Genomic DNA, 26,800 nt, shown 5'->3' with positions numbered 1-26,800 from the left:
TAATGAAAAGGAAGAGCTTAATTATGGGTCATTCATGGAGCACCCTCAACCTTCAAATTGACTTCAATGAGTGCAGAAGGAAAACGGCCTGATCAGTTATAACTGCCATCCCCAAAATAAGAAGTAAATAGAGGAAGTGTTGTGTACAATGCAAACTAATTACTTTCATGGGAAAATTAATTATTGTGACCCCAATCAGTAACAATGGTCACCTGATCAGAGGAACTCTGTCCTCCCCAAACCAATTGAGCGCATGAACAGTAAATTAAATTCTATCTGCTGCACTGTGCAAGCAACCTCACACTCGCTAGAAACCACGCTACACCCAAGTGTCTGCAGTAAGCACCACTGTGAGAGTACCAAAGCCCTATATTCACAGGAAAAAACATATTACTGAACTGAAAATCAAATACTCACTGTCTCTCCCTGAAAGCAAGCAAGCAAAAGTGGTCAACATCAGACCTTTGTCACTCGCTTTTCTTTCTTCTGACATGCTATGAGCAAACCACAATGCCCAAGTTCTTGCACTAACACAGAGCCAGCAGCGCCAGCTCTCAACTCCAGTCAATAGGCAGGCAGGATACTCTAAAGTCCCTGCACCAACCAATTTGAGATGCATGAGCTCCTGGCAGCAAAATAATTATTTCCTCAGAGGTTCTTATTGTCTCCAGCACGCCGTGAATTCTGTTCAAGTTCAATGTCAATTTATCACTCTACATTACTGGCGGCAGCTGACATCATGGGTGCAATTGTTAAAGAAAAGGGAAATTATTTCTGCCCTCATACATTTAGATTCCCCCCCCCCCTCCCCCCAAGAAGCACTGCAAAGGGAAAAAGCTTTGAGCAATCTGAAATCACAGAATGCCTCTTTCTATAAAAGCACTGCACTTGTCCAGCAAACCTCTCTACTACTGCTGAATAATATCAGGTACTAGAGAGACCTGAAAGAATAGAGGGAAGAAGTATGACCTGCAAAAAGGTAGTATTTTTAGAGTACAATATAGTTTTTTTTCCCCTCTACACTTTCTTTGGGCTTGATACAGCAGGGTGCTGAGCACACCAGCCCCTCTCTAGCAAAGCATGGCAGTATGTGCTACTTACTAAGCACAGCCAGACTGGCACAAAATAAAGCACTCTGCTGAGGGGAGACCAAAATGCCAGCACTTCACAGGCCAGAGCCCACCAACCTCCGTGTCATGATCCTGATACACTGCATGATACATCATTTTGCTTGCAAATTTTTATTTTTTTAAGTGGGGTAGTAAGTTGGCTTAAAACTAAGGAGATTCCCCCACAAAACAAGGGACTGTTTACACAGGGTGTTGTGTTACTCTGTGTCAGTACAAAAGTATTTTACCTTCATCTACCATCAATCTTCAGTTCCGAGTTAAAAAGCAACTCAGAAAGACACCATTTCAACAGAAAAATACAATGCTGTGAGACAGGACTTGTTTCAAATAACCATTCTGAAAGTTAGCATTACTATACTTTTTTCCAAAGGAATTAAGCAACTTTTAAGTAAAAAAGATTAAATTAGTATCAGACAGGTGCTTCTTCACAGAGTCCAAAAATTCCATACCTGCCCATGAAATCTTCCAACACATTTGACGATATGGAAATCTTCCAAAATTGTGTGAGCAATGCACAAGATGGAGGGGGGTTAAAAATGACAAGACTGAATTTTAATCACCACTAAAAGAGAAAACAACATTATTTAATTCAGCATGCTGAAACCTACAGTGTGGGTAGCACAACCCCACCAGAAAGTAGCTACAGTCCAACTGGTGGTACCAACTCTTCTCACCGGTGCCCAGTGGCAGGATAAGAGGCAGTGGGCACCTACTGAAACACATGAAACAACATGAAACAACTTTTTTTACTGCAAGAGTGATCAAACACTGGAATAGGTTGCCCAGAGAGTTTTTGGACCTGACAGTATAGCAGGCCTACATGCCTACTCACAGTATTATTAAAATTTGATCAAAGGATAAAAAGTTTTGTCGCTCTCTTTCAATACCAGATAATGTCACGAACAGCACAGAAATTCCCTTCTGTTTGGAAATTAACCTCCGTGGTTTTAGAAACTTCAAAGATGCTTCATTATTGATTGTCTAAGCTAACTTTCCATCGCTTGAAGGCATTTTTTCCTTTTTTTTTTTTTTAACGTTTGCTCCAGTCAGATTTTTAAGCAGCAGCTTAGCCTGTAAGCAGCAAGTTTTAATACCCTAACAGATGTCCACCCCGACTCTGTATTTAGCATTACTAGCTAAAACACTAAATCCATAAGCACTTGAATGCTTGTCCCTGAATGCTGTACAACTCATCCTTCAAGGCAGTCTCTGACACCCCAAACTGCAGAAACACTCTTCTGCCATCCTGCATCTCCCTCATTCGCTGCACATTTTCCACCTTCTGATACTGGGCCCAGGTCAGAGAGGCAGGAGCAAAGCTGTAGTACAGTACCGTGATACAGTCCTGAGCAAGTCCTTCTGCTTACTGATGGGGCAGGGAATTTGCAGCACATGATTGTATGATCAGAAGCTTTACTGTAGTAAAATGGGGAAGCAAACAATGTTTACAGGTCACTCATTCTGGCAACCAAGATAAGCTTCACACGCAACCTTAACAGTGCTCTCCCTACATGAATGTTCGTATTTAATCATTTAGATTTGCAGTAACAAATTGCAAACCTAGAAATGTCCTCATTGGGCATCCTGCTATGCTGCTAAGGTTCACTGGCACAGTGGGAACTTACTGATCTGCCATTTGGGCTAATGAAGTAACTGAAATTAGTCATCCATTGTCATTCTCATGGTGGACCAGCCCTGCAAGAAAAAAAGCCCTCTCTGCCATGAGATTTCAAGTTACTTGGAAGCTCAGCAACGGTGAGACCCTGGAAAACCATGTCCTCTTCCAGAACTGGATGGCAGTACTGCCATGGCAATGTATCCTTCTGTACACACCCAGCAAGCATAACTCCACCTATACTCTTAGTTTTGCCCTGTGACCTGTCCCTATCTCCTCCTACCCGCTGTTGGATCTCTACTCTTTCCCACTTCCCCCCATATCTCATTTTCATACAATCTCCCCAACAAATTATCACCCCTGAGCAGCATAGTCTGTTTCAGTCTTGCCCTCATCCCCCCAAAAAAACAGTTTCTTCTGGTCTTCTAGATCACATCCTCTCTACATCTGAATTGGGAAACCTCTCTCTCTACACAGCATAAGCCCACAGTGAGTCCTAATGGAGACTGCAGAAGGAAGACTGGTCCTTTGTCCTCCATTCAGCTGCATAAATCTAGCCCTAAGACAGCCCACGTAAGCCAGGGCTGTAACCACTGGGTTACTCCTGGTCAGCCCACAACCGGAGCACATCCAGTATAAACATAACCCAAAAGGACTCTGATGAGAATATGTTAACTGCAATTTCTCAACACCACATAATTACACCAAATTCCTAGGTGTGAGAGATTGACAGACTGCACACGCTGCACCTTTTCCCTTGCTGTTCAGTTTTGTATTCAAACTCTGAAGGTAAAACTGGTTTTAAACAAAACAAAAAAAAAAAAAAAAAGGGGGGGGGCAGCCTCTTCCCATCACACAGCCCCAGCTTGGTGGAAGCTCTGCCTGCCAAAAATAGCCTTTATCTTCCCATTTTTAACTCTCCATACTCTGCACTAGCTACAGCTAACGCAGCTTGAGGTGAAGGAGTTCAGAGTATGGGCATTCACTGGAAGAGCTGGTGGGGAGCTGAAGGACAGCCTTAAGGCCTGGGATTCTTATGCAAATGTGGTGACAACATTAAAGATTTATCTGCATTTCTAGAAGTAAATGGATAGTCCCTTATTATGACGGGGTTGCTACATACTCCTGAAACCCAGAGGTGTAGGATTTTGCTTTCCTATAGAATAGCAAATTCACCCCTTCGTTGTTTTTCTTTTCAGTAGTTATAGAATTAGCCATTGGTATTACAGCATATTAAAAACAAGCAATAAAATGAAATATAGGCAAAACCAAAATACATATATGCTGTTGTAGTACTTACTCTTGAAATAGTTAATAATGTCATTTCTCAGGTTACATGAAGAAGCTGGGAAGCATCCCATTCCCCACCAAATCAAGGCTTTTGCTGTATCAATTTAGTTCAGTCATAGCCAGGCCTAAAATTTGCAAAGAGATAACCACATAACAAGGCAAATTTATGTCACAGAGAAGTTAATTTGCAGTTACATGTTATGTTATGGAAAAATTTTACCTTGCAGATGAAAATAAAATTACAAATACATCAGCACTCTGCAACTGCAAGTCTGCTTTTCTTTCATAAGGTATTGCTGCTAAGACAAGTGTTTGAGAACTAGCTGCTTTCTGAAGAGTAAACTTTGCCTTCTTAATACAAAGAGGAAAAAAAGACAGAAAGATATTGATGACTTGAAAAAGTTTATTTGAAAACTTGAGGCTTGATCTAATGTTCTTAATGTTTTTAAAGCCAAGGCAATGCAAAGATTGGTCTGTAAAAAGATGACTCCACTACAGAGAAAGGAGCTAAAATCAGATCTCAATTGAATACTTTTATATATATATATATATAGAGAGAGAGAGAGAGAGACACATGAACTGCATTTTTCTAGCTTTTTTCATCCAAATAAGACTATAAAATACAAGAAGTAAAATATAGGATATACAATAAATTCCTATAACTGCAAGATGTAAAATGTATAAATCTATACTCCTGCAAAATCTACTGCTTTTCCTCCTCACCACAGCCTTTGACAGGAAGTTGACATGCATTTTGACTATGCATCAATGAAACATTTTAGTAGTAAAAGAAAAGGTCAAACCAAAGGATACACTGTGGGAACACATACTTAATACACCGTTTTCACCTCTGGGTTAAAATAATGTGAGAGGTTCACACAAACTTGTATCAATGTAAATCAGCTTTGCACTGTGGTTTGTGCAACCCTTTAGTGTTTATTTAGGGGGAAAAAACACAACTATTTTTACCAGATATTCCCTAAAGCACAGTTCTAAGATTAAAGACATGGAAGTCTTTTCATATGCTATTGACAGGTGTTGGGTTTTTGGGGGTTTTTTTGTGGGTTTGTCTTAAATGTACAGGAAAAACCTCTAGGTGTAAGGATGCCTTGCTGGCTGGAAATGCAAGCATTCTTCTAAGCTGGATTGTGCGACAGCTGGCTACACCTATTTCTAACACTTGCCTCTAAGATAAAACGCAAGTACAAAATCTCCTGATTACATATGACCAATAAAGAAACCATATCATTTTGGGCTTCAGTAGTGTATTGGCTTGGAGTCCTGGCCAAAATCCAGCTTCCGTAATTACTCTGAGATGCATCCTGTTGCCCTTAAGCTGCATTCAGCAATATTAACTTCTTTTCATTTTCCTCCCTACGGCTACAGAGAAAATGGTGTAAATTTTGCGTGTGTGAGCACTCTCAAAAAAGAACTTCGCTGAAGCTCTACATGTATATGGAGAGACCCTCCTCCAGAAACCTTTCCATCAAATCCATAAATTACAAACAATAAAATCTTGAGTAACCCCACTTCATATCAATGACTAAAAGTACAATCAGTCTTCCTTAATATGACAGAGGAGCATAGGCTGGGTGACAGCGCTAGCTGCTGCTGGTGGCCTCTGAATGCTCCCAGATGGACAGGGATTATATTCATCATCCCAATAAGTGAAAAAATAAATAATTTTTCTCACCTGCAGTGATATAAGATACATGCTTCAAACACAGAACATGTAGTTTAGAATACCTCTGTGTGCATTTTAAACCCACTGCAGTTAAGGGAAATTTGCATCATGGAAGATGCAAAAGAAAGACTTAACTGTTCATTGTTTTTTGTTCACAAATTGTTATTCTTCTTAAAACAGCTTGGTTTTGGTAAAGCAAAGATAAACGCGTAGGAGTATGAGAGTAACAAGATTATGAGAAATCCATTAATCGAAAGGAGAGAAGTGTGAAAGCAAGCATGAAGATGCAAGGTAGTCAAGAAGCATGCTAGAAAGGACCAGAGAACTGAGGGAGAGGTAGAAAGCCAGGCACAAAGGTAGGAAAAAAGCACATGGAAAGCAGATCAAGACTGGGAGTTCACAAGGCAGCCAAAAGGTACAACATCTGAAAGAAAATCAGAGACTGAACACGATGCCCCACATTGCCTCCATGCTACTGCTGCCTCCCAGGGAAGGTCCTCCTCACTGTCCGCTAGACAAGCTTCTCTGTCAGCAAGTGGGTTTCTCTCTGACAAATTAAGAACCTAAGTAACTGATCCAGCCTTATTTATTAGCACCCTGACAAAAGAGCATCCAACAGTTGCAACTTGTCCCGGTTGGACCCTGGGTGCAGTCACTTCTTCCTACACTGAAGTCACTGCTGGAAGAGCAGATTACACTGCGCCTGATCCAAACCCCACTGAAGCCAAGGAAAAGACTGCTGCTGACCCCTGTGGTGCTATGATCATGATAAACAAAATCTGAAAAGCACCAGAAAAACAAGATACTAATTTGTAAGGGCTCCTATGCAGGCAATGGGACCTGCTCCCCTTCCTGGTTGCCTGCCCCACAGCACTGGCTGTGTTGCCTCTGCGAGTCTCTTCAGGTACTCCTGAAGAGAGAGCTTTAATGTCTTAACTTGCACAAAAAAAAGACATATAAAAGCCCTTTTAAATCCATCTTGCTTTGAAAGAGAACTGCAGGGACTTTTATAATTAGCTACTAACCCAGGGAGTCAATGTTGCTGTATATCTAGGCAAACAGATCTTTTATGAAAAGGCCAACTATTCAGAAAAGGTATTAACTAGAATAAATCACCATTCCCCATTTGTGTAGGCTGATTATCCTGATGCCCCAAGATTTGTAGCAGCTTGAAGACCTGCATTAGCTATAGACCAAGCCACCTCAGTGCCCAGTAACAGCACTCAGCTTTATTTCGGCCACAGCAAAGCACAGCTTTGGAGAACTCACAGGACAAAGGAATAATGGGAGGATACCAGATAGGCAAAGAAACATTCAGTTCATAAGGGTTTCTAGCAATACTGTATTTATTACTGAGAGCTACTGCAATATGGCAAATGCTTCCTTCACACACGGTCCTTGCTTAAAAAGCTCGAAGTCCATCTTCTCTGGTACAAAACACAAAATTAAACATAGGAGGAAACAACAAGGGGAAGACACAATTGTCCTTTCAAATTACAACTGGTTTTGACATGGTCTTCCATTACATTTCAATAGCATCGAAAACATAGCAAATCACTTCTACCACTAAAAATTCCAGAGATATACTTTTGGGTGTATAAAATTTCTTAGAAGTATTATTTGCTTTTTATTCCTCTGTCAGCACGCATATCACTTCATCAGCTTCCCTGTGATTTCCTTTCCTTCTGAAAGAGAACACTTCCTGCCTTGCCCTAGAAAATATGAAACCTTTAGAACAGAAAAGCTCATTTTTCCACTTCATCAGACGCTGCTGCTGTTCAAACTCATCTCAAGAAATACTGCCTGTGTTCATGGTCTGCACGGTCTCTCATTTTCCCATGCCAAAAAATCAGCTATAAATGCCAGAGACAGAATTTCTTCCTGCTTCTGTCCAGTTCACGTGAAAGTCAGCTGGAAACTACCACTATGGTTGTTGTGGAAAATCACGTAATAAGCAGTAAAAAAGGGGTGATGCCAACTTCAGTAAAAAGAATCTCTGTTCTCCTATGTAGCCCTTCAAGATAAAAAAAAAAAAAAAAAAAAAAAAGCAGCTGTAGCCAAGTTATTTTAAATTGCAAGTATAAATCAGATTCAGAATCCAACATAACCCATAGCCCATCTGTGTCTAACATCAGAGGCTCTGGGCACTCAGTTATTTTACTGCTTTTCACTAGGGATGCTGCCCACAACAGTTTTGCAGGTGCTCACCCACTGGTTTGCTCTATCTGTACCAGTGCACGCCTGCTCACATCCCAGCATCAAACTCCAGTTCCCACTATAGGTACCAGGCACCGACAACCCTCCTAAATAGCACTGAAGATGGTATTTTGTTTGCAGGAATTGGACCTCATACACCAGCACTGAAGCCTGGCAGCACATGACTCCCTAACTTTGACCCACCTGTTTATTCATAAGCTCCAAAAATAGAAGACATGAAGAGCAGGGGTGGGGGGAAGCTCAAAGCTGCACCTGGTTGCCACTTGGACAGATGAGCCTTGACAAGGCACTTCAGAACACATGCACATGGAGCGCAGATGGAAGCAACAGCCAGTTTAATCTTGTAAAACCTCCTTGAGGGAATGCTGATACCCAGAATGATACACTGGATTATTTAGGCTTGCTTTGTGATCTTTATAGTACCCAAAACTTGTATGCAGGCACACAGAGATATGTTTTAGTCATTTACTAAGTATATCCAGGTATCTATAGTTCACTAGTTACTCTCTTCAGAGAAAAGTCTAATATAAAACTTTCTTTTCAGTAAACTTCATATCGTATGATCTGTATTCAGTGGACAAAAGGCAACAAGTGGCCCGTGTTACAGTCCTCCTTGAAAAATCACAACCTTCTACTTAGGATACTTAAGACATGGTAGAAATGGTCTGATCTGTTATGTTGCTTTCCTCAAAACATGCAGCAAGGATCCCACATAAAAGGAGCAGCCAAACCAAGGGAATGTTCCAAAGCTGTTGGTATCAGCAAGCCTCTTTGGAGGCTAAATAGTATTCAATATTGAAGAAGATAGAAGCTGCTGCTTTAAATACTGTGGTGGTTATGATAACAACTGTATTTTACAGGACCACTGTGCAGAATTTTCAATGAGACTTTAAACTTGTTCATTAAATGTAATGTTTGCATTTTTTAGCAGTTGTTGGTTTTGTGGGGTTTTTTTTTTGGGGGGGGGGGTGTGCACCTGTAAGTGAAGGATTAAAGGAAATCCCATTTGTAAAACTGGAAAACTTGTATTGGGACGTAAAGAGAGTCCTCAAAACTCAAGATTTCTCTAGATCTAAAGAGAGGATTATTCCCAGACCTGAAACACATCTCAGGTTTTGCACAGTCAGTCTCAGTGTTTCTTCTTTAGCTATCAACATTTGCAGCCACTACAGTGTCACAGAGCAGAAGACTCCACCTCCCCTCTATTGACCAACAAATAATTTCATCAACTTCCCTTATTGATTGCATGTTTTATATTCTTCAGAGATTGTGCATGTTCTTTTTTCTTGTAGGGATATCAAACTATTAGAAAGTCTTTTGCTAAATGTATTTAGTGAGATAAAAAACTCTGATTAGAATTAGGTATGTTATTACAGCTAAAGACAAGGCAGGTTCTTCCTTTTCCAAATTTATAGTTTTATAATTGAGTATGTCACTTCAGATTAAACCAAGATTTAGCAGGCAGTAGCTGAGGGTAATTACTGCAACATCACTGAGGTAAAGATCTGTGCCTTTATTTTTACAGAAGCTGAATTAATTTTATCTAGTCATTTTGTACTGCAACCACCTTCTTTATGCAACTTTGCTGCTTATTTGCAAGACACTAGACTACATCAGCAGGCTAGAGGATGATACCGTCAGACTATGGAAAATTTTATCTTCTTTGCTGTTAAAAAGCCCCACCTTTTACTTGTCCATGGGAAATCAGAATGTATTTTCCTTTTATAACTGATGCTGACATTTACGGTACCACAATTCCAGGTTAGATCTCCCAAACTCAGGTCTTATTCCTGAAGACAGGAGCATATTTACAGAACTCTGAAACTCTTTGTAGAAGACAGATTTCTGAGAGTTCTAGATGATGCTCACAAAACACGTTATTTTAAAGGCTTGATTCTTAACCGTGCCTCAACTAAATGGGATTTGAGAATGTGAAACATTTCCTAGAAGAAGACTGCATCTCAATGGTTATATGCCAGGAACCTATCAAACAACATATTAATATCAAGATGATGGTATCAAATGGTGATGATACATTAATATCATATTGACGATGAAGACAACTTGAGGTATGGTATCTACAGATTACAAAAAGCTATCCATGCTCAGTACTGCTTCTTCCTAATGTCAACAATTAACAGTAGAAAGCAAAAGCAGGAGGAAAACAACACTTTCCTTGTACTCTGTCGGGTGGCTCCATGGCAGAGTGACATTATTGAAGTAAGAGATATATCTGTGTCTTATTAGAGGAACACCTGAAGTCTGGCACCTTGCCAAACACAAGCTGTATTATAGGACATCTGTATGTGATTTGTGCTTTTTTTAGAAGTCTTAACACTCTGCGAAATTAGAGCAAGTTTTTATACACTGAAAACTCTAAAGGGATCTGATGATACGAAACCTTCATTAAAGTTACAAGAACTATTAAATGACGTAAGTCTAGTACTCACTGCTGCTTCTCCATAACACAGACACTCACGTAAAATTACCTCAAACTGATAAAAATTAAAGCTGAAAGAACACATTATGCATTAACAACAAGGATTAGGTTTAACAGCTTCCCACAACTATTCACTCCTCAGTGTGAACACTGCAGAACTGCCCTGGTGTTATCTAGCTGAGAATCTTTCCAATGTTGTCTCCCAAAGCGAGGCAAAATATGGGATTATTTTTGCACCTATTTGGAGTGGTAATATTAGCTGTACAACAGCCCAGTATTATCACACAGCATGGCAGCATGAAATATAGCAGAAGTACAGGGGCTGGGAGAAGGAAATCAATGGGTATTTAAAACACCATTTACTTGATTTACCTATAGCACAAAGCACTGTCATCTGTCATTTAAAAAAATCTCTCATGGAGATGTTTCTTCTCCAAATAAATGTCTGTACTGAGGAGATTATTTACTAAAAGGCTTTTAAATGCTGCCATTAAAAGCAACACATTAAAATCAATTAAAAGGTTTTCTAAAAACACCCATCTTCTCTCTCGTTTCTGATGCTCTCGCCAGCATCATTCCACCCTTTCATACTCCTACTAAAGCGAATAAGGTGTTTTTCCCCCAATTCAAATAGCACAGAAGAGACCATATTCTAGCCATTACAACATGACATGAGAAACTTTGTTCTTAGCACCACCCAAATGTTCCTGGATAGGCGTATGTGCTTTCATTTAACTTCAGTGTTCTCTTGCATAACATCAGTTTACCTTGTTATGTATGTGTTGGAGAGGAGGTAGACTCAGTCTCGATCAGGTAGTGTTTGTCACAGACTTTTTGATTCCCTCAAAAAGACAAAGAGAGCAATCAATATTCATTTAGGAGTGGAATCTCTCTCCTGTAATTTAAGCCATCAGAAACTACCTGCCAGGTCACTTCTTCTCACTCTTCCATGAAGAAGAGAGACAGGCACAATCAGAGAACAAGGACCCATTTTAAGACAGGACAAGATATAATCTGGAAGGTCCCTTCTTACTCCACTGAGCACAGAGGGAACGTGTATTACCAAAGGCCCAGTCTAGAGATGGCCAACATCAGGGAAAACAAACCTCAATCTACATTAGTATTAATCAACTATTCTTTATACATGGGTTCACTATCAAATTTAACCCTATGTCCATGAAACTTGGAAACACTTGATGATCATTGAAGTCTAGGAGCCAAAATTGCAGAAGTAGCATAAATCATTTAGAAGTCTAAACCCCATTTTGCAAAAGGTGTAGCATTGCTTAAACTCTCATACAGATAATACAGAAGGGTGCAAAAGTAGGATCTGTGACTTCCCTACAGGCGAGATTTAGTTTCCTAAATTTAAACACACATATATTTATTAAACATGTAACAAAACTCAGAGCTTAAAAGACTAAATTAAAAAAAAAAAAAAAAAAATCACACTGGAAAGTTATCGGTGAAAATTGTTCACTTTTTAGCACTTTCCAGCTTGCAGAAATAACTCAGGCTCCTGGTTGTGACAAGCCTGCTTCAGGTAGCAGAGCCTGCTTAGGTGAAAAACACAACATTTGCACCAAGAAGAAAAGGCGGCTAGCTGATGGCTGCATCATGGCTGGCATTTTGACATAACCAAAAAGTGAGCTTAAGTTTCCTCTCCTCTTTTTCCTTCTCCACCTTTTTTCAGTTTAGTTAACCTTTGAGGAACCATAGTTTTCCTCCTCTCTTCCAGCATGAAGATGTCTACTCTAAGCAGCAGCTCTGTATCTACAACGATTAAAAAATGGCTACAAGGAAAACTTCTTAAGCCTCTTCCATCAGCATCAGGAGACTGAAGGTCAAACAAAGCATCATGCTTTCAGGCACTACAGCACAGAAAAAAAAAAAAAAAAGAAAAAAAAAAACAACAAAAGGGAAGAAAAAAAGAAGGTGCAAGCTCTGCATTATTTTTCTGCTTAGCCCATGAAAAAGAAGCAGCCAGAGAATTCTCAAAGGAGCAAACTTTAAAATTCATTTTAAATCACAAACTAATTTAACAGTTCCACTTGTAAATCTCAGAAAATCATTATGTGCTCAGAGTTTGTGTGGTAATTTGAAAGACATGCCATCCCCCATTCATAGCCAAGCAGCTGGATTATCTGCTTTAGAAGAAAAATTCCACCCATTCACAGCCTCGGAGCGCGACTGGGGCTTCCATAAGAAATAATAATTAGAGCGAGGAGATCACTACCTCAAGTCAGTGCAACTCCAGTAGCTTCATGGAATTTCACCCATTTATTCTAGATGTGATATTTGCTCTCAGGCCAGTAGGCAGAGAAATATGTACCTCACACTCAGCTTATTTATTATTTGGCTACCAGGAGATAGCCATTGTTTCACATCTGTGGTTGGGGGGGGGGGGTGGGGGGGGTGGGGGGAAATCACCACCCACCACTATTTTTGTTTGGTTGTTTTTTTTATTTCAAAGCAGCCTACAAAGTGCTGTTTCATCTCATCATTCAGCAGATCTCAGCTACATTTCTGCTTCCAACTGCTCACAGTTCTATGGAAAAGCTGCCTGGGCCCCCGAGTTCATGCAACATTTTGGGGCGATGCGTTATTTTAACACAAGAGATTTAAAACCTCAGAGTGGGTCTCGAGGCAACTTCCCAGCGGCTCAGATTAAGCGATAGCAGGCTCAGGCAGCAGCATTTGGTGGCAGCCAGCCTGTTGCAGAGGCCTGGATGCACTCGCACAAAGGCATCATCATTCTTTCAGTCTTGGGTTTTATCAATGAACTAAGCAGATTCCAGTCGCTGTTTCCCCGTTGCCTAGCGGAGGGACACTCATTGAGGCTTTAATCACAGTTTAGGTGCCACAAAGGAGGGGACCAGAAGACTGCATCACACAAAGCAGCCCAGCAGCACATCAAAGAAGTGGGGCTACAGTCATGCCTGCTCTCATGTACACTCTCCCACGCGGCAGCAGCCGCCAAGAAGGATGATGCTGCTCTCCTCCCTGTCATGGGAAACCCCTGTAGGGGGAGACCAGCCACAGTCTGGGATGCCACTCTGATCCCCATCACTGCTCGGAGGGGAAGGGCATGGGGGGCTCTGCGGTGGGACAACCAGAGACCACTGCTCAGGGTCTCATACCTGCCCGTGCACAGGAAGGATGCCCATGACAAACTAACCCTGCACTGAGGGAAACAATTAGAAAACAGCACACCATAGTGATATAACAATCCTCAGGTCTTAATGTAAATCCTTTCTTTAATAACTCTGAAACTGCAGCTTTGTCAGAGAGCTCAAGAAAAAAAATAATCCAGAAATCAAAGATACAAAGGATGGTTTAGATTATCTGTGCCTCCCTCTTCCTCCCATCAGCAGAGAACAATTTCCTCCATGTGGGTTTGGAGGGGCTTCCTGTGATTTAGTTTGGATGATCTCTCTTTTTCTGTGAAAGATTAGTCCAATTCAAATAGCTTTCTCTATCGAGTCCTGTTTTCTATTATCCAACTTGTGTATCTATCCCATTAGTCCTAATTATGTCTTTTCTGAGATGTCCCAAATACCTTCTGCTACAGCACAAAAAATACATAAGAATTTCAGATTTTGCCCCCTAAAATGAGTAGCACATACAGGTTAGCTAGCACATGTTCTTTCACATCATTCAGCCTTCCTACCCCAAAATGAATATAACATCTTTTCTAAGAGCACATTGCAAGACAACACAGAGCTAGGACTTAACAGAAAAAGACGGTATCACAAAAACTTCTAGCAAAGACAGCAAGGAGAAAATTTGATGAAAATTCAATGAAAAACTAGGGAGCTAGTATTTTTTTAAGCTACTATCTGAATCTCAATCTTTTTTGCTTGTCTGTGCTTATGAAGGTTATCATATCACGGCCAGACCACTGCATTTGTAGATGGCTATTCTGCCTCTGACAGTAGAGAAATCTGTGTTCCATCGCTTAAGCAGTAAAGATACCGCTGCATCGGAAACACAGAACTGAGACATGGAACAGAAGTTTCCACAAGTTAAGGAGGATGTGGACGTGCTGCAAAGGATGCAAGCTGCAAAGCAGGCAAAGAGGTGTACTTGCAGACACGTTTGGATCTGAGGCTGGACAAAACCTTCTGCCCAGGTTTGTTACTACTATTTTCAGGTCAACTTTAAGACATAAGAGCTCTAGAATGTACTTTACTAACTCTCAGTTTTACCTCTGTTAAGAAGGTACCATCTATTTAAAATGATGTTGGAGACCATTCTTATTGTGACAAGCGATTCCAATGGTAAGAAAGCTGAAGAAACGCAATGAAGCTGTCAGAATGTTTTTTTCCCATTTTGGGGGTTGAAGCATGTGCATTTATGTGGTCAGTTAAAGCAGTGAAGTATTTCAGATGCAATCATAGAATGACTACCTGGATGAGCTCAATATTAATTTTAGAAGTCATAATAGTCAAGGGATAATTGTATATAATCAGGCCATGCAAGTAAATGAGGAGGCAGCTTACTTACAGAGACTATTCTGTTGGCAAGAAAGAAAGTGTTACCAAAATGAAACTAATAGAGAACTCAGTGCCAATATAATATATAATTCAACAGCATCCTAATTACATTGCCCTTTTATGTTTTCTTGAGCTAGAGTGAAAGATCAAAGAGACTCCTCCATACCTGTTCCATGGCCTTTATAGCCTCTTACTCTCCTTCACCATGGCTGCTCCTCTCCCTTGCCAGCCTGTATTTACAATACAAACTAGTAACATTTATATTTCCTGTTTTTTCATTAAACAGTCCAAGTCTCCAGATGTAGGGCTGGTGCTTGCATCCAAGGGGGAAAACCAGAAGCAAACCAGGGAAATGCCTTGCTCGAGAGGCAGGGACTGCATGTCAGAACATTGGTTAAAAATAAAGAGGCTTTGTTCTATGTTCATACCACTACATTGTAATTATCCCACTACAGCATTAATCTTGGCAGCTAAAAATAACATAACAAGGATATATATTAAATCAGTTAAAACTGCTCTTCCACTAGAGGGGATGCTGTGCCTCACATGATTTTCTCTGTGGATGGAAGATTCATAGCCCCAAGAGCATGACACCAGAACAGCAACTCAAAACCCAGCATGTGGTGACAGTGAATCTGATGCCACGAAGACATAATTTCCAATGGTTATTGTCACACTCAACAATCTCAACCACAGATATCAAATCTTAATGAAAGTTTGTATTTATTTCTAAATCAGAGATGTTGCTTTAGTGAGACATGCTAAACAGATTAAAGCCATGGGAAAAGAGACCCAGCTCACTTCTCCTCAAAGTCCCTTCAAGCCTGCACATGTTTAAGTTGAGACAAATACCTCCACAAGAGCCCAGAGAAGTGGGGGTAGAGGATACAGCCTAGCGACTCCCATCAGGCACCAAAAAGCTGCTGTGCTATTTCAGTCTCAAAACCCTGAACTACTTCCCCCACGAGACCTGAGCATCTGACCCTTGCCCAAGAATATCTTCTTCTGTGGGAAGGGCAATAAGAAGAGGCAGACAAGCTGGGGAGAAGAAAGAAGGGGAAGCTGCAGGTGAGGGGGTGAAGGGAACAGCAGCCACACAGGGAACAGAGGAAAAGGGGCAACCAACTACTGCTTCACAAAAACAAAGCACTAGAAGACAAAAATAAAATAAAATTGTTTCTCAGCACTGGCTCCAGGGCAGGCAGAGCAGGCACAACGCTGCAGGGCTTAGTGCAAAAGCCATCTCATGTGAGCAGTGCAGGGCTGTGGCCAGCAGCAGTGACACAGGCAGCAGGGGCAGCAGCTCCTGCCACACACCACAGTGGCTCCCGCCAGCCATCTGGTGGTCCAGAGGTGGTGAGGACCCAGGGCTTTTAGCAAGGAAACCTCAGGTATGGACCACTCAACTTGAGGCTGAGGTCTCTCTTCCCACCCGCTCTGCACTGTTCTCCGTCATCCCTGGCACAGCTCAGCTTCGGCAGCTGGGAGACTGCGGGTGCAAGCGGATGACAGCTCAGTGACACCATACCGGAGTATTGCTTTATCTTACAATACCAGTTGATTTTCCCCTCTCTAGCACACATCTTTCTAAAAATAGGACAGGGATCTCTCAGTTCTACCACATCAAACAAGCAAGCCCCTCACAAAGCGGCTGGGACAAGAGATGTGACAGAGGTCTTCCTCCCCAGATGTATTGGTTTGGAGGAGCCCATGCACTAACACAAGCTGCTGGGAGTTACCAGGCTGGAGAGGACAGGATGGTATCCGCTGCTCTCAAACAACAGCAAGTTTCTTCTATGCCTCTGCTGGCAGTGCAAGAAGCTGTTATACGTCATTCTGCTGGGCTTCAAGATATTGAAACTGAAGACAGCAGTCTCAGCTTCCTACTATCACGTTAGGATACCTCCTCCTGGCGTCCACCAGCCCCTCTGTACAGTCCCACTGGGACCTGGGGGAGTTTCACCCAAGAAGAGCCCCAAGAACCTGGTCCGCCATTTTCAGAGAGGGGAGTCCTGGCACCGCAACAGATGGAGAAGGATGAAAGGAAGTTTTCAGGACTTCTGCAAGAATACAGGATGACTGCTGAATACAATGCACCGCACAACACCAGAACCTGCATAATCACACTGACATATTCAAGATAAGCACTGCTCAGGTACACAGGGCTGCCTGGAATATTTCCAGTGAAGCAAAAATACCATCATAGTATTATACTGCATCAAAGAAGAAAAAAAAAAAAATAAAGAAAACCTTGTATTGGAAAAAAAAATACTGGCTTCAACAAAGTTTCTTGGCAAGAACAGGGCAAGAGGCTACAGTCTGGTATTTCTGGCAGCAGCATGGATATGGGCATACAAAGTTCAAATCCTTGTTCTGCTTGATCATTAGAATCATCCTGGATGAAAAGCTGCTACAAGTGTGTCAGGAACTGAAATCCACACTATCTCCCATCCCCTGCAAGCCCTCTCGATCCGGATGCTGAGAGGGGGCTCTGACTGTCAAAGACAAGGCCAGAGGATGTTACCTCCTCTGACTACCACCTCCAGGACTATATAACAAGGAGAAAAAGTACTACCCTGAAAACACCATCTGCCTCAGGGCCTTTCATGAGTCTCTGCTGACTAGGAACAATGCAAACCTGGGAAAGGGATTTCCATAGGCTCCATGAACAGGAAGGAAGGAAGAGAGGAGAATGCTCTTTAACTGGTTCTTCCACACAGGAAAGCTGATCCGGGGGGATACAAACGGAATAAACAAGACCATAGCCTACAGTCCTCGAACAGCAATCTTGCACACTTTCAGTTTAAAACTGTTTGATAAGGGGAAGAGATGATGGCTGCAAAGCCATACACTGTGGGTTGGGTCCATTTTGATTGATTCTCCTTTAGCTGCTCCAGCCTCACCAAGCCCGAAAGATTGTATTTGCCATATGTAAGATGAAACAGGACTTCAAACACAGTTTAATTATCAACAGTAGTACCTGATGCTCCTCAAGTACTGAAATATCAAAAAATAGAACAAGCCAATATTATGTTCCTACAGTCCTGTAAATTGTATATTCCTGTGTCTCTGTCTAGTGGGACTAAACTAATCACCCAGATCAGGCTATATAGCACGAACTGAGCATGCACAGCTATTAATCTTACTGATAATCCAAGTTACCTAGTCTATTTTATCACAACGTTTGACTCTGATCTGGCATACCAAAGAATGCCAACATCTTACTCACTATCTCCAGTAAAAGTAATTGCAAGTTTTCACACACTTATGTTGTGTATACAAATGTGTATGTATCAAGGAGACATTCATTAAAAAAAAAAAAAAAAAAAAAGAGACCTTGCTGAATCGTACCTATCCCTTTGTTTAAGGCTAAGAGAGAATATTGTGCATTTGATAACTTACCCTTTAAACTTGTTTCCCTTCATGGGGTTTGTTTTTGGTGTGGGTTTGTTGGGGTTTTTTTTCCCCCCCAAGAAGCAACATTAAAGGTAACAGCGACTTTCATGCCTCCAAGGAAGAAAAAACTTCTCAAATTTCTAGACAGATTTTCCAACCATTCTAATAATGTACTGAGGAAATTAAGACTGCCTTTCAAATGAATGGGGCTTTAACCTAGAGGAAGATTTTCAAGAACTGTGTTCACCACTGTTCAGGTTTCTGGAATAATGACATAGTAAACATCTCTTTCTCTCCTGTTACCTATGCAAACAGACAAATATAGAGTACAGTCTTGCTGTAGCTGGTTTTCATTTCCATCATGGTTACATAAATTGATACCAACAGCACAGTAATTCCCAGTTGTTCTTTTTAAGGCACAAAGAAAAGCCAACGACATACACATTAATTGGTACCTTACAAGAATTAAAAAAAAAAACAAAAAAAAAAAACACGAAAAACATGCGCACCTCTCAAAGATTGTGCTTGTTACATTTCCCAGGCATGCATGATCTGCTGGTCACATGAAGACTACATGCACAGAGCTGGAAGCCACCGTATCCCCGTCTATTTTACAGTTGTTCTTCACAGAAGTTCCCTGTGTCTCCGCAAGCTCAGGAAGGTGAAAGCCAGTCCAACAGCATATACAAAGTTATTCTTGCTTTTTTCACCAAGAGGAAAAAAACCTCTCCATTCCATCTTCTGGGGTAAAATCGAACAGAAAGGTGCCTAAGGAGCAGCTTTAACTAGTGTTCTGGGCAATTTACAGGGATTTGTAGTCAACACCAGCCCTTAAAAGCGGCGATTAATTGCTATGGCAACCAGGGCATCACACCACACGCACTTGGACTGGGATACAGGGACTGCAGTATGCCCTCTTACCCACACACGCATCTCAAAAGGGTAACGGGCTCCTCGAGGGGCTGCATTGTTTGGGCGCAATTAATCCTTTATAATAGACCCTCTTCACTGAGGATGGGGGTCTCTGCCCATACCCCTCCTTCCTTTACAGGAAATCTTGCAACTATGGTGTTGCTGTGGCTTTGGAGGGAGGCTGCACGTAGGGGGAGAAGGATGAAAGGGGAAATGTCAGACATGCAAAGAAAACATAACTGAGGGTACCATGTATTTTGGGATCCAGGTAGGTTCATCTTAAGAATTGATACATCACTTTTTCCTCCACTGCTATCATGTTTTCTTCACTCATACCATTGGTCTTTCATACAAAAGAGATGTCCCACTTTCAGTACATCACTACCACTGCATTTATAAAAACAGCCAGTGTGTTTATACTGTATCCACACATGCAAGCTAGTTCATTGCAAGCCACAGGACAATCTCTGCCTACCTGAAATCTGAGCAGAGCCATAATCATTAGGAACACCCAAAAGGCAAAGAAACAGGTCTGTCCTCCCTCCATGACAATTTATTTCTACGCCACAGAAGCATAGTTGGACACAGAGAGACAGAATGAGATGGAGATTATTGTTGCATTGCATCTCTCCAGTCCCAACAACTGGGATTCAATCACTGGCATAATTTACCCAGAAGCTTCTTCCCTGGCTTCCTACTCACTCCTTTTGATATCAAACCATGAACTGCTATACATTGCCCTGTAGCACTGTTTGGGGTTTTGTTGGGTTTTGGTTTTTTCTTTAAAAATCAACAGAGTCTGTACTGCCTACTAATAGAGGCCTTCCCAGTCCAAACATGATCACTCGCCCAGCCCATGGGCTTTGTGAGATTATTGGTGGGTTTTTTTCCCATCCCATCAATTAGATACCAGCCAGTATTGTATTTATTTACAAACTGTTCAAGCATTAACTGAGAGCAGGAATGTGGCAATACTAATGGTTTAGGCTTCCCCAAAACAAGACCAGCCCCAGCAAACAATCTGAGTCGGTGTTGGACAAGAATTCAGGGAATAAAGGGGAACCAAGAATCAGAGAAATTCCTGCAAAAGAGCATAACCCGAAAGGAAAATATCACAGCTATCCCATGGCTAAACCTGTTTTCAGTACTGTCACAAAAAAATGCTGATGTTAACACCCAGACCTGTAAACAATGACACATTCGGTTCCTCATATGGACAGAGACACAACCCTCTCACCTGAGTCACAAAAGTGAAACCCTCTAAAATTCCACTTCAGGGATCAGAAAGCGGTCATCTACCACCACTCATAGAAATAACTTGCCAGGAAACTCAAGCACAACCTCATACTTGCTAAAAGCTAAATAAACTGCAATGCCCCCATTTTTTTTTTTTTTTTTTTTTTTTTAAGAGAAAGTCACAACCTAAGGAAGCTTTAGGTCCTGATCTGAAATTTCTCTTATCACTTCTGTTTTTTTTCAATAGGATCATGATGAAGAACTGAAAGCGGGAGGTGTTCTGTGTCTGGATTTGTTAATCCCTTATTTCTCTCCAAGCACGGTATACAGCCATACTATTTTATGCTTATTGTCATCTACAATACCCATTTTCCTCTTTACCTCTGTGTACCTGTGCTTTTGGCACTCTAAATACAACAGCTTTACCTGCTGTAGGAGAGAGGGTGTTATGAAGTGATACATCAGAACTGTGCATCACCTCTCCACAACAGTACTGGCAAGAGAGAATGTAACATCACGCCAGGAAGATACAGGATTGATTTGGAAAGCAGGACTAACAAAGAAATGATCCCAGAAAGCTGTCTTTTGATGTCAGTATAATCTGTCTACCCAGGAGCCCTGGTATGACCACGCCCGAGGTGATCAAATTGGTGGATATTGGGCTCTTAAAAAATTATTTCAGTAACTGAAGCCATGATCAGAGCTCTCCCTCAAAGACACGACTTTTGGGAAAGCAAGCGCATGGCTGCTGACTCTACGGAGAAAAAGAGAGGCCAGAGAGTGGCAACAGGCCTCCAAGGTCACATCAGCAAAATAAAAACAGCTATTCACAGTGCACCATATAGGAGAAGGCTATAATACAATGCATGGCATCACAGAAAATGGGATGAACCAGTTCAGTAGCCACTGATCAATTGCTATTTTTCTAACCATCAGCAGCAGAGAAGTTACTGCACACCTGGCCAGAGAGGCAGAAGTGAATCATAAAGCCTGCAGGGGCACTACCACACACTAGATATAATGATTTTAGACCTGCTGAACATGCATCTCTTTTAGTTACTGTGAAAAAACAGTATCAGGGGTAAGGCTCCCATTTCATCTTCTAGCAACAGGGAAACCCATAACATGCTTATATTAAGGTTTTGCACAAATGCCAATCCTCACTGAACTCAGCCCTGTCTAAGAAAAAATAAATAGAAGGTGTAACAAAGGGGACTGTTGTCTATATAGGGCTGCATCACACCTCCACCATCACCTCCAACAGCACAACACACACTGCAAGTACTTACAGGCCTAACAGCGCATATTTTTCCACCAGCTCCACCCCAACTCACGCTACCAGATGTTAGGCTGCCTTCTTTCTCCCCTCCAGGTACAATCACATCATTTCCCCCTATTTGAGTGAGGAATTGGCTACAGCTGACTGTTTACCAGCTGTCCCACCAGGTCCCACCTGGGGTCATCATTACTCTTTTCAGGAAAATCAGCACTAGGGTTTGTAACAAGGGCAAAGGTAGGACAGCACGTGTGGCAGGAAGCTAAGGATCTTGGAAACAAGCAGTAAGCTTAGGCACGGTATTACAATACAGATGAGCCAAATAAAAAGCTTGCAACCATAGAAAGAGATACTTTCCCTCCCTCCTTTCCAGTTTCTTTTACCTCCAATCCCTGTTTTTTCGATCTCTACCCCTGCTACTCCCTGTTCCCTGCTCACAGACTCATCAGTCCAGGGACTAGTCTAATCAAAAGTCAGCTAAAGACCCAGCAACAACACAACCTTTTTCAGCCAGGTTAATTCTCTGCTACTTTAGTCAGCTGACAGGATGTGACAGGAACCAGATCTGACTTAGCAAAAGCAGAAGGAGCAATTTGGCCAGGGGCAGGGAGTCACAGAAGTGAGACCTCCTTTTGGCAGTTCATGAAACTGTGACTTAAGAACAAATTCATTCCTCAGCCTTAGCTCACGTTTATCTTACCCAGTTCTGTGAAATGGCCAAGAGGGTGAATCTTTGCATCTGGTAATCACTACCCTCTTCTAACAACTTCTAGGTGTTAATTCAAGAGTAGTTGATTAGGAAATGGTTTCCTCCCACCATCACCACGTTTTTTTTTTTAGTCTCCTCTTAAGCCAAATCAATACATGTGTGTGCATGTGCATTGTTTACATAGTGACATATATTCATGTCATAAGTATCCAAAATAAAAGTGTCAAGACACAAATGTCAGAAATTATCTAGCTCATCTTTAACTCCTTCCCCCTTGTTAGCAGTTTCACACACAGCATGGTGAGCTTCACCCAGAATCAGCTCTTCACCAAACGATCTCTCTTACACTGCCATTCACCCGTCTCTAATTAACTCAGCCTAATGCATCTGAGGAAGCAGGAAGAAGGTTAGCTCACTAACACACCTTCAAACCCCTGTGATGGCAACATCTTCTGTGGTTGAGTAACATGGTTTGTGGCATCATCTCCAGCTTCAGGAGAGCCTCAGCAGCCCCAGCCCCGCTTTCTCTCCAGATGCTTGTTCTCACCCCTGTACCAGCCTCTTCACCAGGCTAGTCCATATGTTTGTAGCCACATGATAAACTACACTGAAGAGAAGATCCATCTGAAAATACAAACCAACAATAACAGAAACTTTTTTTCGGTTTTTTTCCCACCTGGATCAAGCCACCAACCTGGTCCTCCATGCCACCAGCACAACAAAAGGGGGAAGAGGCTGGGGACAGGGACAAGAATAAGAATGAGCAGCTGGGATTGGAGCAAGGAGCAATTCTGCCACCTGCCAGAGCCCCCCTCTGCAGTGCCAGCCTCATCTGACATCAGTTTCAGTGCCAGACCACTGCAGGTGCTCTCAGGAAACCTCCCCTTGTATTCTGACAGTAAAGTTAGATGCCTTTGAAAAGATGCCACCCCCTTGTCTCCCAAAGCCTACATGTACTGCGCACATTAGTCATTTTGTTTCTTGGCAAATGTTTGCCCATAAAGTTTCAGAGAAGCACTACAGTAACTGCAGACCAGATGCTTCTGAGTACTACGCTGAATTTTATAGCACTGTATAGCATTTTACAAGCATTAACTAATCAACAACTCTTCCAGGTAGTTAAGTTTAATTATCCCCATTTTACAGGTGCTGAACCAGACCCAGGGAGGTTGAGAGATTTGCCCAAGGCCAAAAAAACAACTGCTGTCCTGTAAATCAGGAGCTACTGTATGTAGCTTCTTCCCAAGTCCTTCAAAACACAGTACTTCCCCTCATCTGCTGCTGCAACACAAGCTTCTCCTGAAAACAAAACAGGCAAAAGCCCACCCCTCCCTCTCCTTCACTGAAACGGGTTGGTTGAGCTGCTCTTTGTCCACCAGTTCTCCTGTAACATTTAGTCAAGCACAGTCAAGATGACACAAATCATCACACTCTGGCTTTGGCCTCGAACCCCACAACTGAATCAGGCAGGCAGCATTCACAGGGCATCTCCCCATCTTTCTAACTCTGATGCCTACTTCTGCATCATACTTATATATGATGGTTTTGGGGGTGTTTTTTTTCCCCTCAGTTTCCCTTTTTCACCTGACTGGTCTTTCTGTGTATGCTGGGTTTTTTAATCAGGCTTGAGCTTTTAATACCCAGCAACTGCAGAGGTGCACAAGTGGCAGCTACAGTAGGAACAGCTGAGTACGGACCAAAAAGGAGTGAGAAGAGCAGTATATGGAGTGGATTCAGCAACTTTTACTGGAAAACAACAAAGAAAGGCTGGCTGGAGAAGAGTTAGTTTTAAGGAGTTTCACCTGACAGACCACTGGGTGAAATATTATCTTTGTATGCTTGCAGCTGCTGGAGATTTCTCCACAGAAGCATTTGGTGAGCTGCTCTGGATTGGATTTAAAGGCCGGGCTGAGGTCAACTGGTCCCCACAATTCTCTTCCCAAGAGTTACAGAACACTTCTGGTCCATCCAAAGGAAGGAAGGAAGGTATCTCCAAGCACCACTGGTGCTGTGATGGGAACAGAAATGCTGGTGTTAGGACTGCCTGAAGACTATCTCTCCCTACCATCAGTGCTGTCTACCAGTCTTGAACTGGCAGCGTGGGCAGAGGCAACCACCTCTTTCTTCCTCCATATTTGCTCTGGCCCCCGCCTCCCTCACTTCCCACTGTGAGGCTTCAGCAGGTCCTGTCTGATGCTCATGTCCTGGAAGCAAGCAAAGAAGCCCCACATCAGCATCAGTTACTCATTTCAGTTGGTCTTTGCTACTGCTCCTCAGTCAAACACCACCGCTTCTGAAAGATAAACGCACGCATGGCCGCTGCTTAAAGAAAAACATGCAAATATACTACATTTGGCAGGCAACTTAGTTGTAAGTTACATTTGTACCTTTGTTCCCCCTCCTGCTTTGGGGCTGCCGCGCAGAACGGCAGCCAAAACGTGTCTCAAAGATTAGGTCTGGTCTCAGAGCCCTAATCTTGCAAACACTCAAGTTGCCGACTAGTCCCAGTGACTAGAGTATGGTCATGACTCGTTTGATGCTTGGAATTTTCCACATACATGGAAAAAAATAATCATTAAAGGACAAAGAAGAAAGACAAATTTAAAATTGTTGGAGCGTATGCTTCAAAATAAATTGCAGCTAAATACTCTCAAGTGTAACAGCATTTTGGATGTTAGTAAGACCATTCATAAATAAGAAATTGATATTGATTCTGTGGGCTCATGTCTCAATACATGTATAGGTTGTAAAATTATAGGAATAAATCTAATAAATTAATCTAGCTGAGTAATAATAGGTTCCATTAACACAGTAATACCTACCAAATCGATAAGTATGAGCAATTTCAGACATCAACTTTAACAGAAATTCTTCTACAAGTTAGAATGTGCTATAATTTATTTATTTATAATGGGATGTTAAACTCGGGTAACTTGTAGTTCATCCTAAAAGATCTCACACGCTTACACACATAGAGTCCTTTCTTCAACTGAATTATTAGGGAATTATTTGGTGTCTTAAACTCAAGTAACCTCTTTAGAGCAGCAGAAACTCTGAATTCCAGAGATTTCCCTTGGTTAGTATAGATGCAACATTACTCTTGCGCTTCTGGCAATCCTCCAAACATCACATGGCACTCCATCTCACCCTGACCACTCTACCTGACTCCTTGAGATGTTCTGGTAAGATGTCACCTATTTGTTTAAATGAGAGAAAACCTGGAATATTCCTTTTCAATGCCAGTAAATGGTGCCTTCATACATGTATGACATCCGTCACATCACCTTGCACCTGTGCTTCTACATTAAGTCCTCCAAATGTCCTGGACTCTGCTGACTCTCTCTTCAAAGACATGATTTCCCCCACCCCCACTACAAACTGGACCTGAAAAAACACTGAAGTACACTGTCCAAAAAATGCTGGTGAGCACTAAATCAAAGCAAAGCAGCTTTGGTAGAAGAACTTGAAGAGGAAGCAACAGAGCAAGGTCTCCAAGGCTACACACAGGTTTTGTCTTCTCTGGGATGAGTCGGACCGCACTTGTGCAAACAGTGATCTCTAAATTCCAGAAAAACAGTCATTCTTCTACAAAGCATCCCCTCAGCACACCAGGCACCCAACAGCGGGGTTCAGATATCCAAAATCTGACTGAAAGTTACTTCTGCATATCAGGTAGGTCACACAGGAAAATGAGTCACTTTAGTCTGATCATTACATATATTTGGGTGCTGGCTTTTTCCCCACCACGTTTGATGAAACTTGGAAACTTCTGCCTGACGGTACTTAATCCTCATACCCAGCCTGATGAAAATTATATCTACAATATTAAAGTTTTATTTCCTTCAAGTATCAAATCCCATACCCATTAAAATATTTTCCAGCTGCCTGCTCAACTCTTCCCAACCTACTTGCTACTTGCTGTCCTTCCTTACTTTCAGTCTACCCAGGACAGTCCCTACAGACCTCAAAATACTGGCAGCAGGGAGTTAAAAAGCCACAATCAAAAGCATTTCCTGTCTGTATCAGCAGCAGAGAGAGAAAAGGAAAGGAGCAACACGAAAGAAACACTTGCTCAGTTTCATTATGGTGCTCAGCTTCTAGCAAGAAGAGAGTTCAGAAGGTAAATGGCCCAAATCAGGCTGCAGAAGCCACTGAAAACACATAAACTCCATAAAATATCTGGGCTTAGAATAATCACAAGGTAATTAATTTAATTTTATTAAGTATTTTCCAGCATTTGTCTCATCATCATGGGGGAAAAAAAAGCAAAGATCCATGCAGAAGAATATTGCACCCTGGGATAGCCACAGAGGCACCTGGATACACAAAGATCCAAATCTTGGTAAAAACCAGAAAGCATAGGATAGGGTACAGCTTATGCCTTACTCCCCTTGGAGCA

The 26,800-nt window shown here is 41.8% G+C and overlaps 1 protein-coding gene across 1 annotated transcript in view; it reads right to left on the bottom strand.

Annotated features, from left to right (window-relative positions):
* SLC35F1 (solute carrier family 35 member F1) overlaps nucleotides 1-26,800 on the bottom strand; it is a 256,678-nt gene that overhangs the window by 220,690 nt on the left and 9,188 nt on the right. The gene's annotated exons all lie outside the window — the stretch shown is intronic.

This window comes from Strix uralensis, chromosome 3, assembly GCF_047716275.1.
Source record: "Strix uralensis isolate ZFMK-TIS-50842 chromosome 3, bStrUra1, whole genome shotgun sequence".
Classification (NCBI taxonomy): Eukaryota; Metazoa; Chordata; class Aves; order Strigiformes; family Strigidae; genus Strix; species Strix uralensis.
The sequence above is the reverse complement of the archived record's forward strand: the minus strand, read 5'-3'. Positions and strand labels throughout refer to the sequence as shown.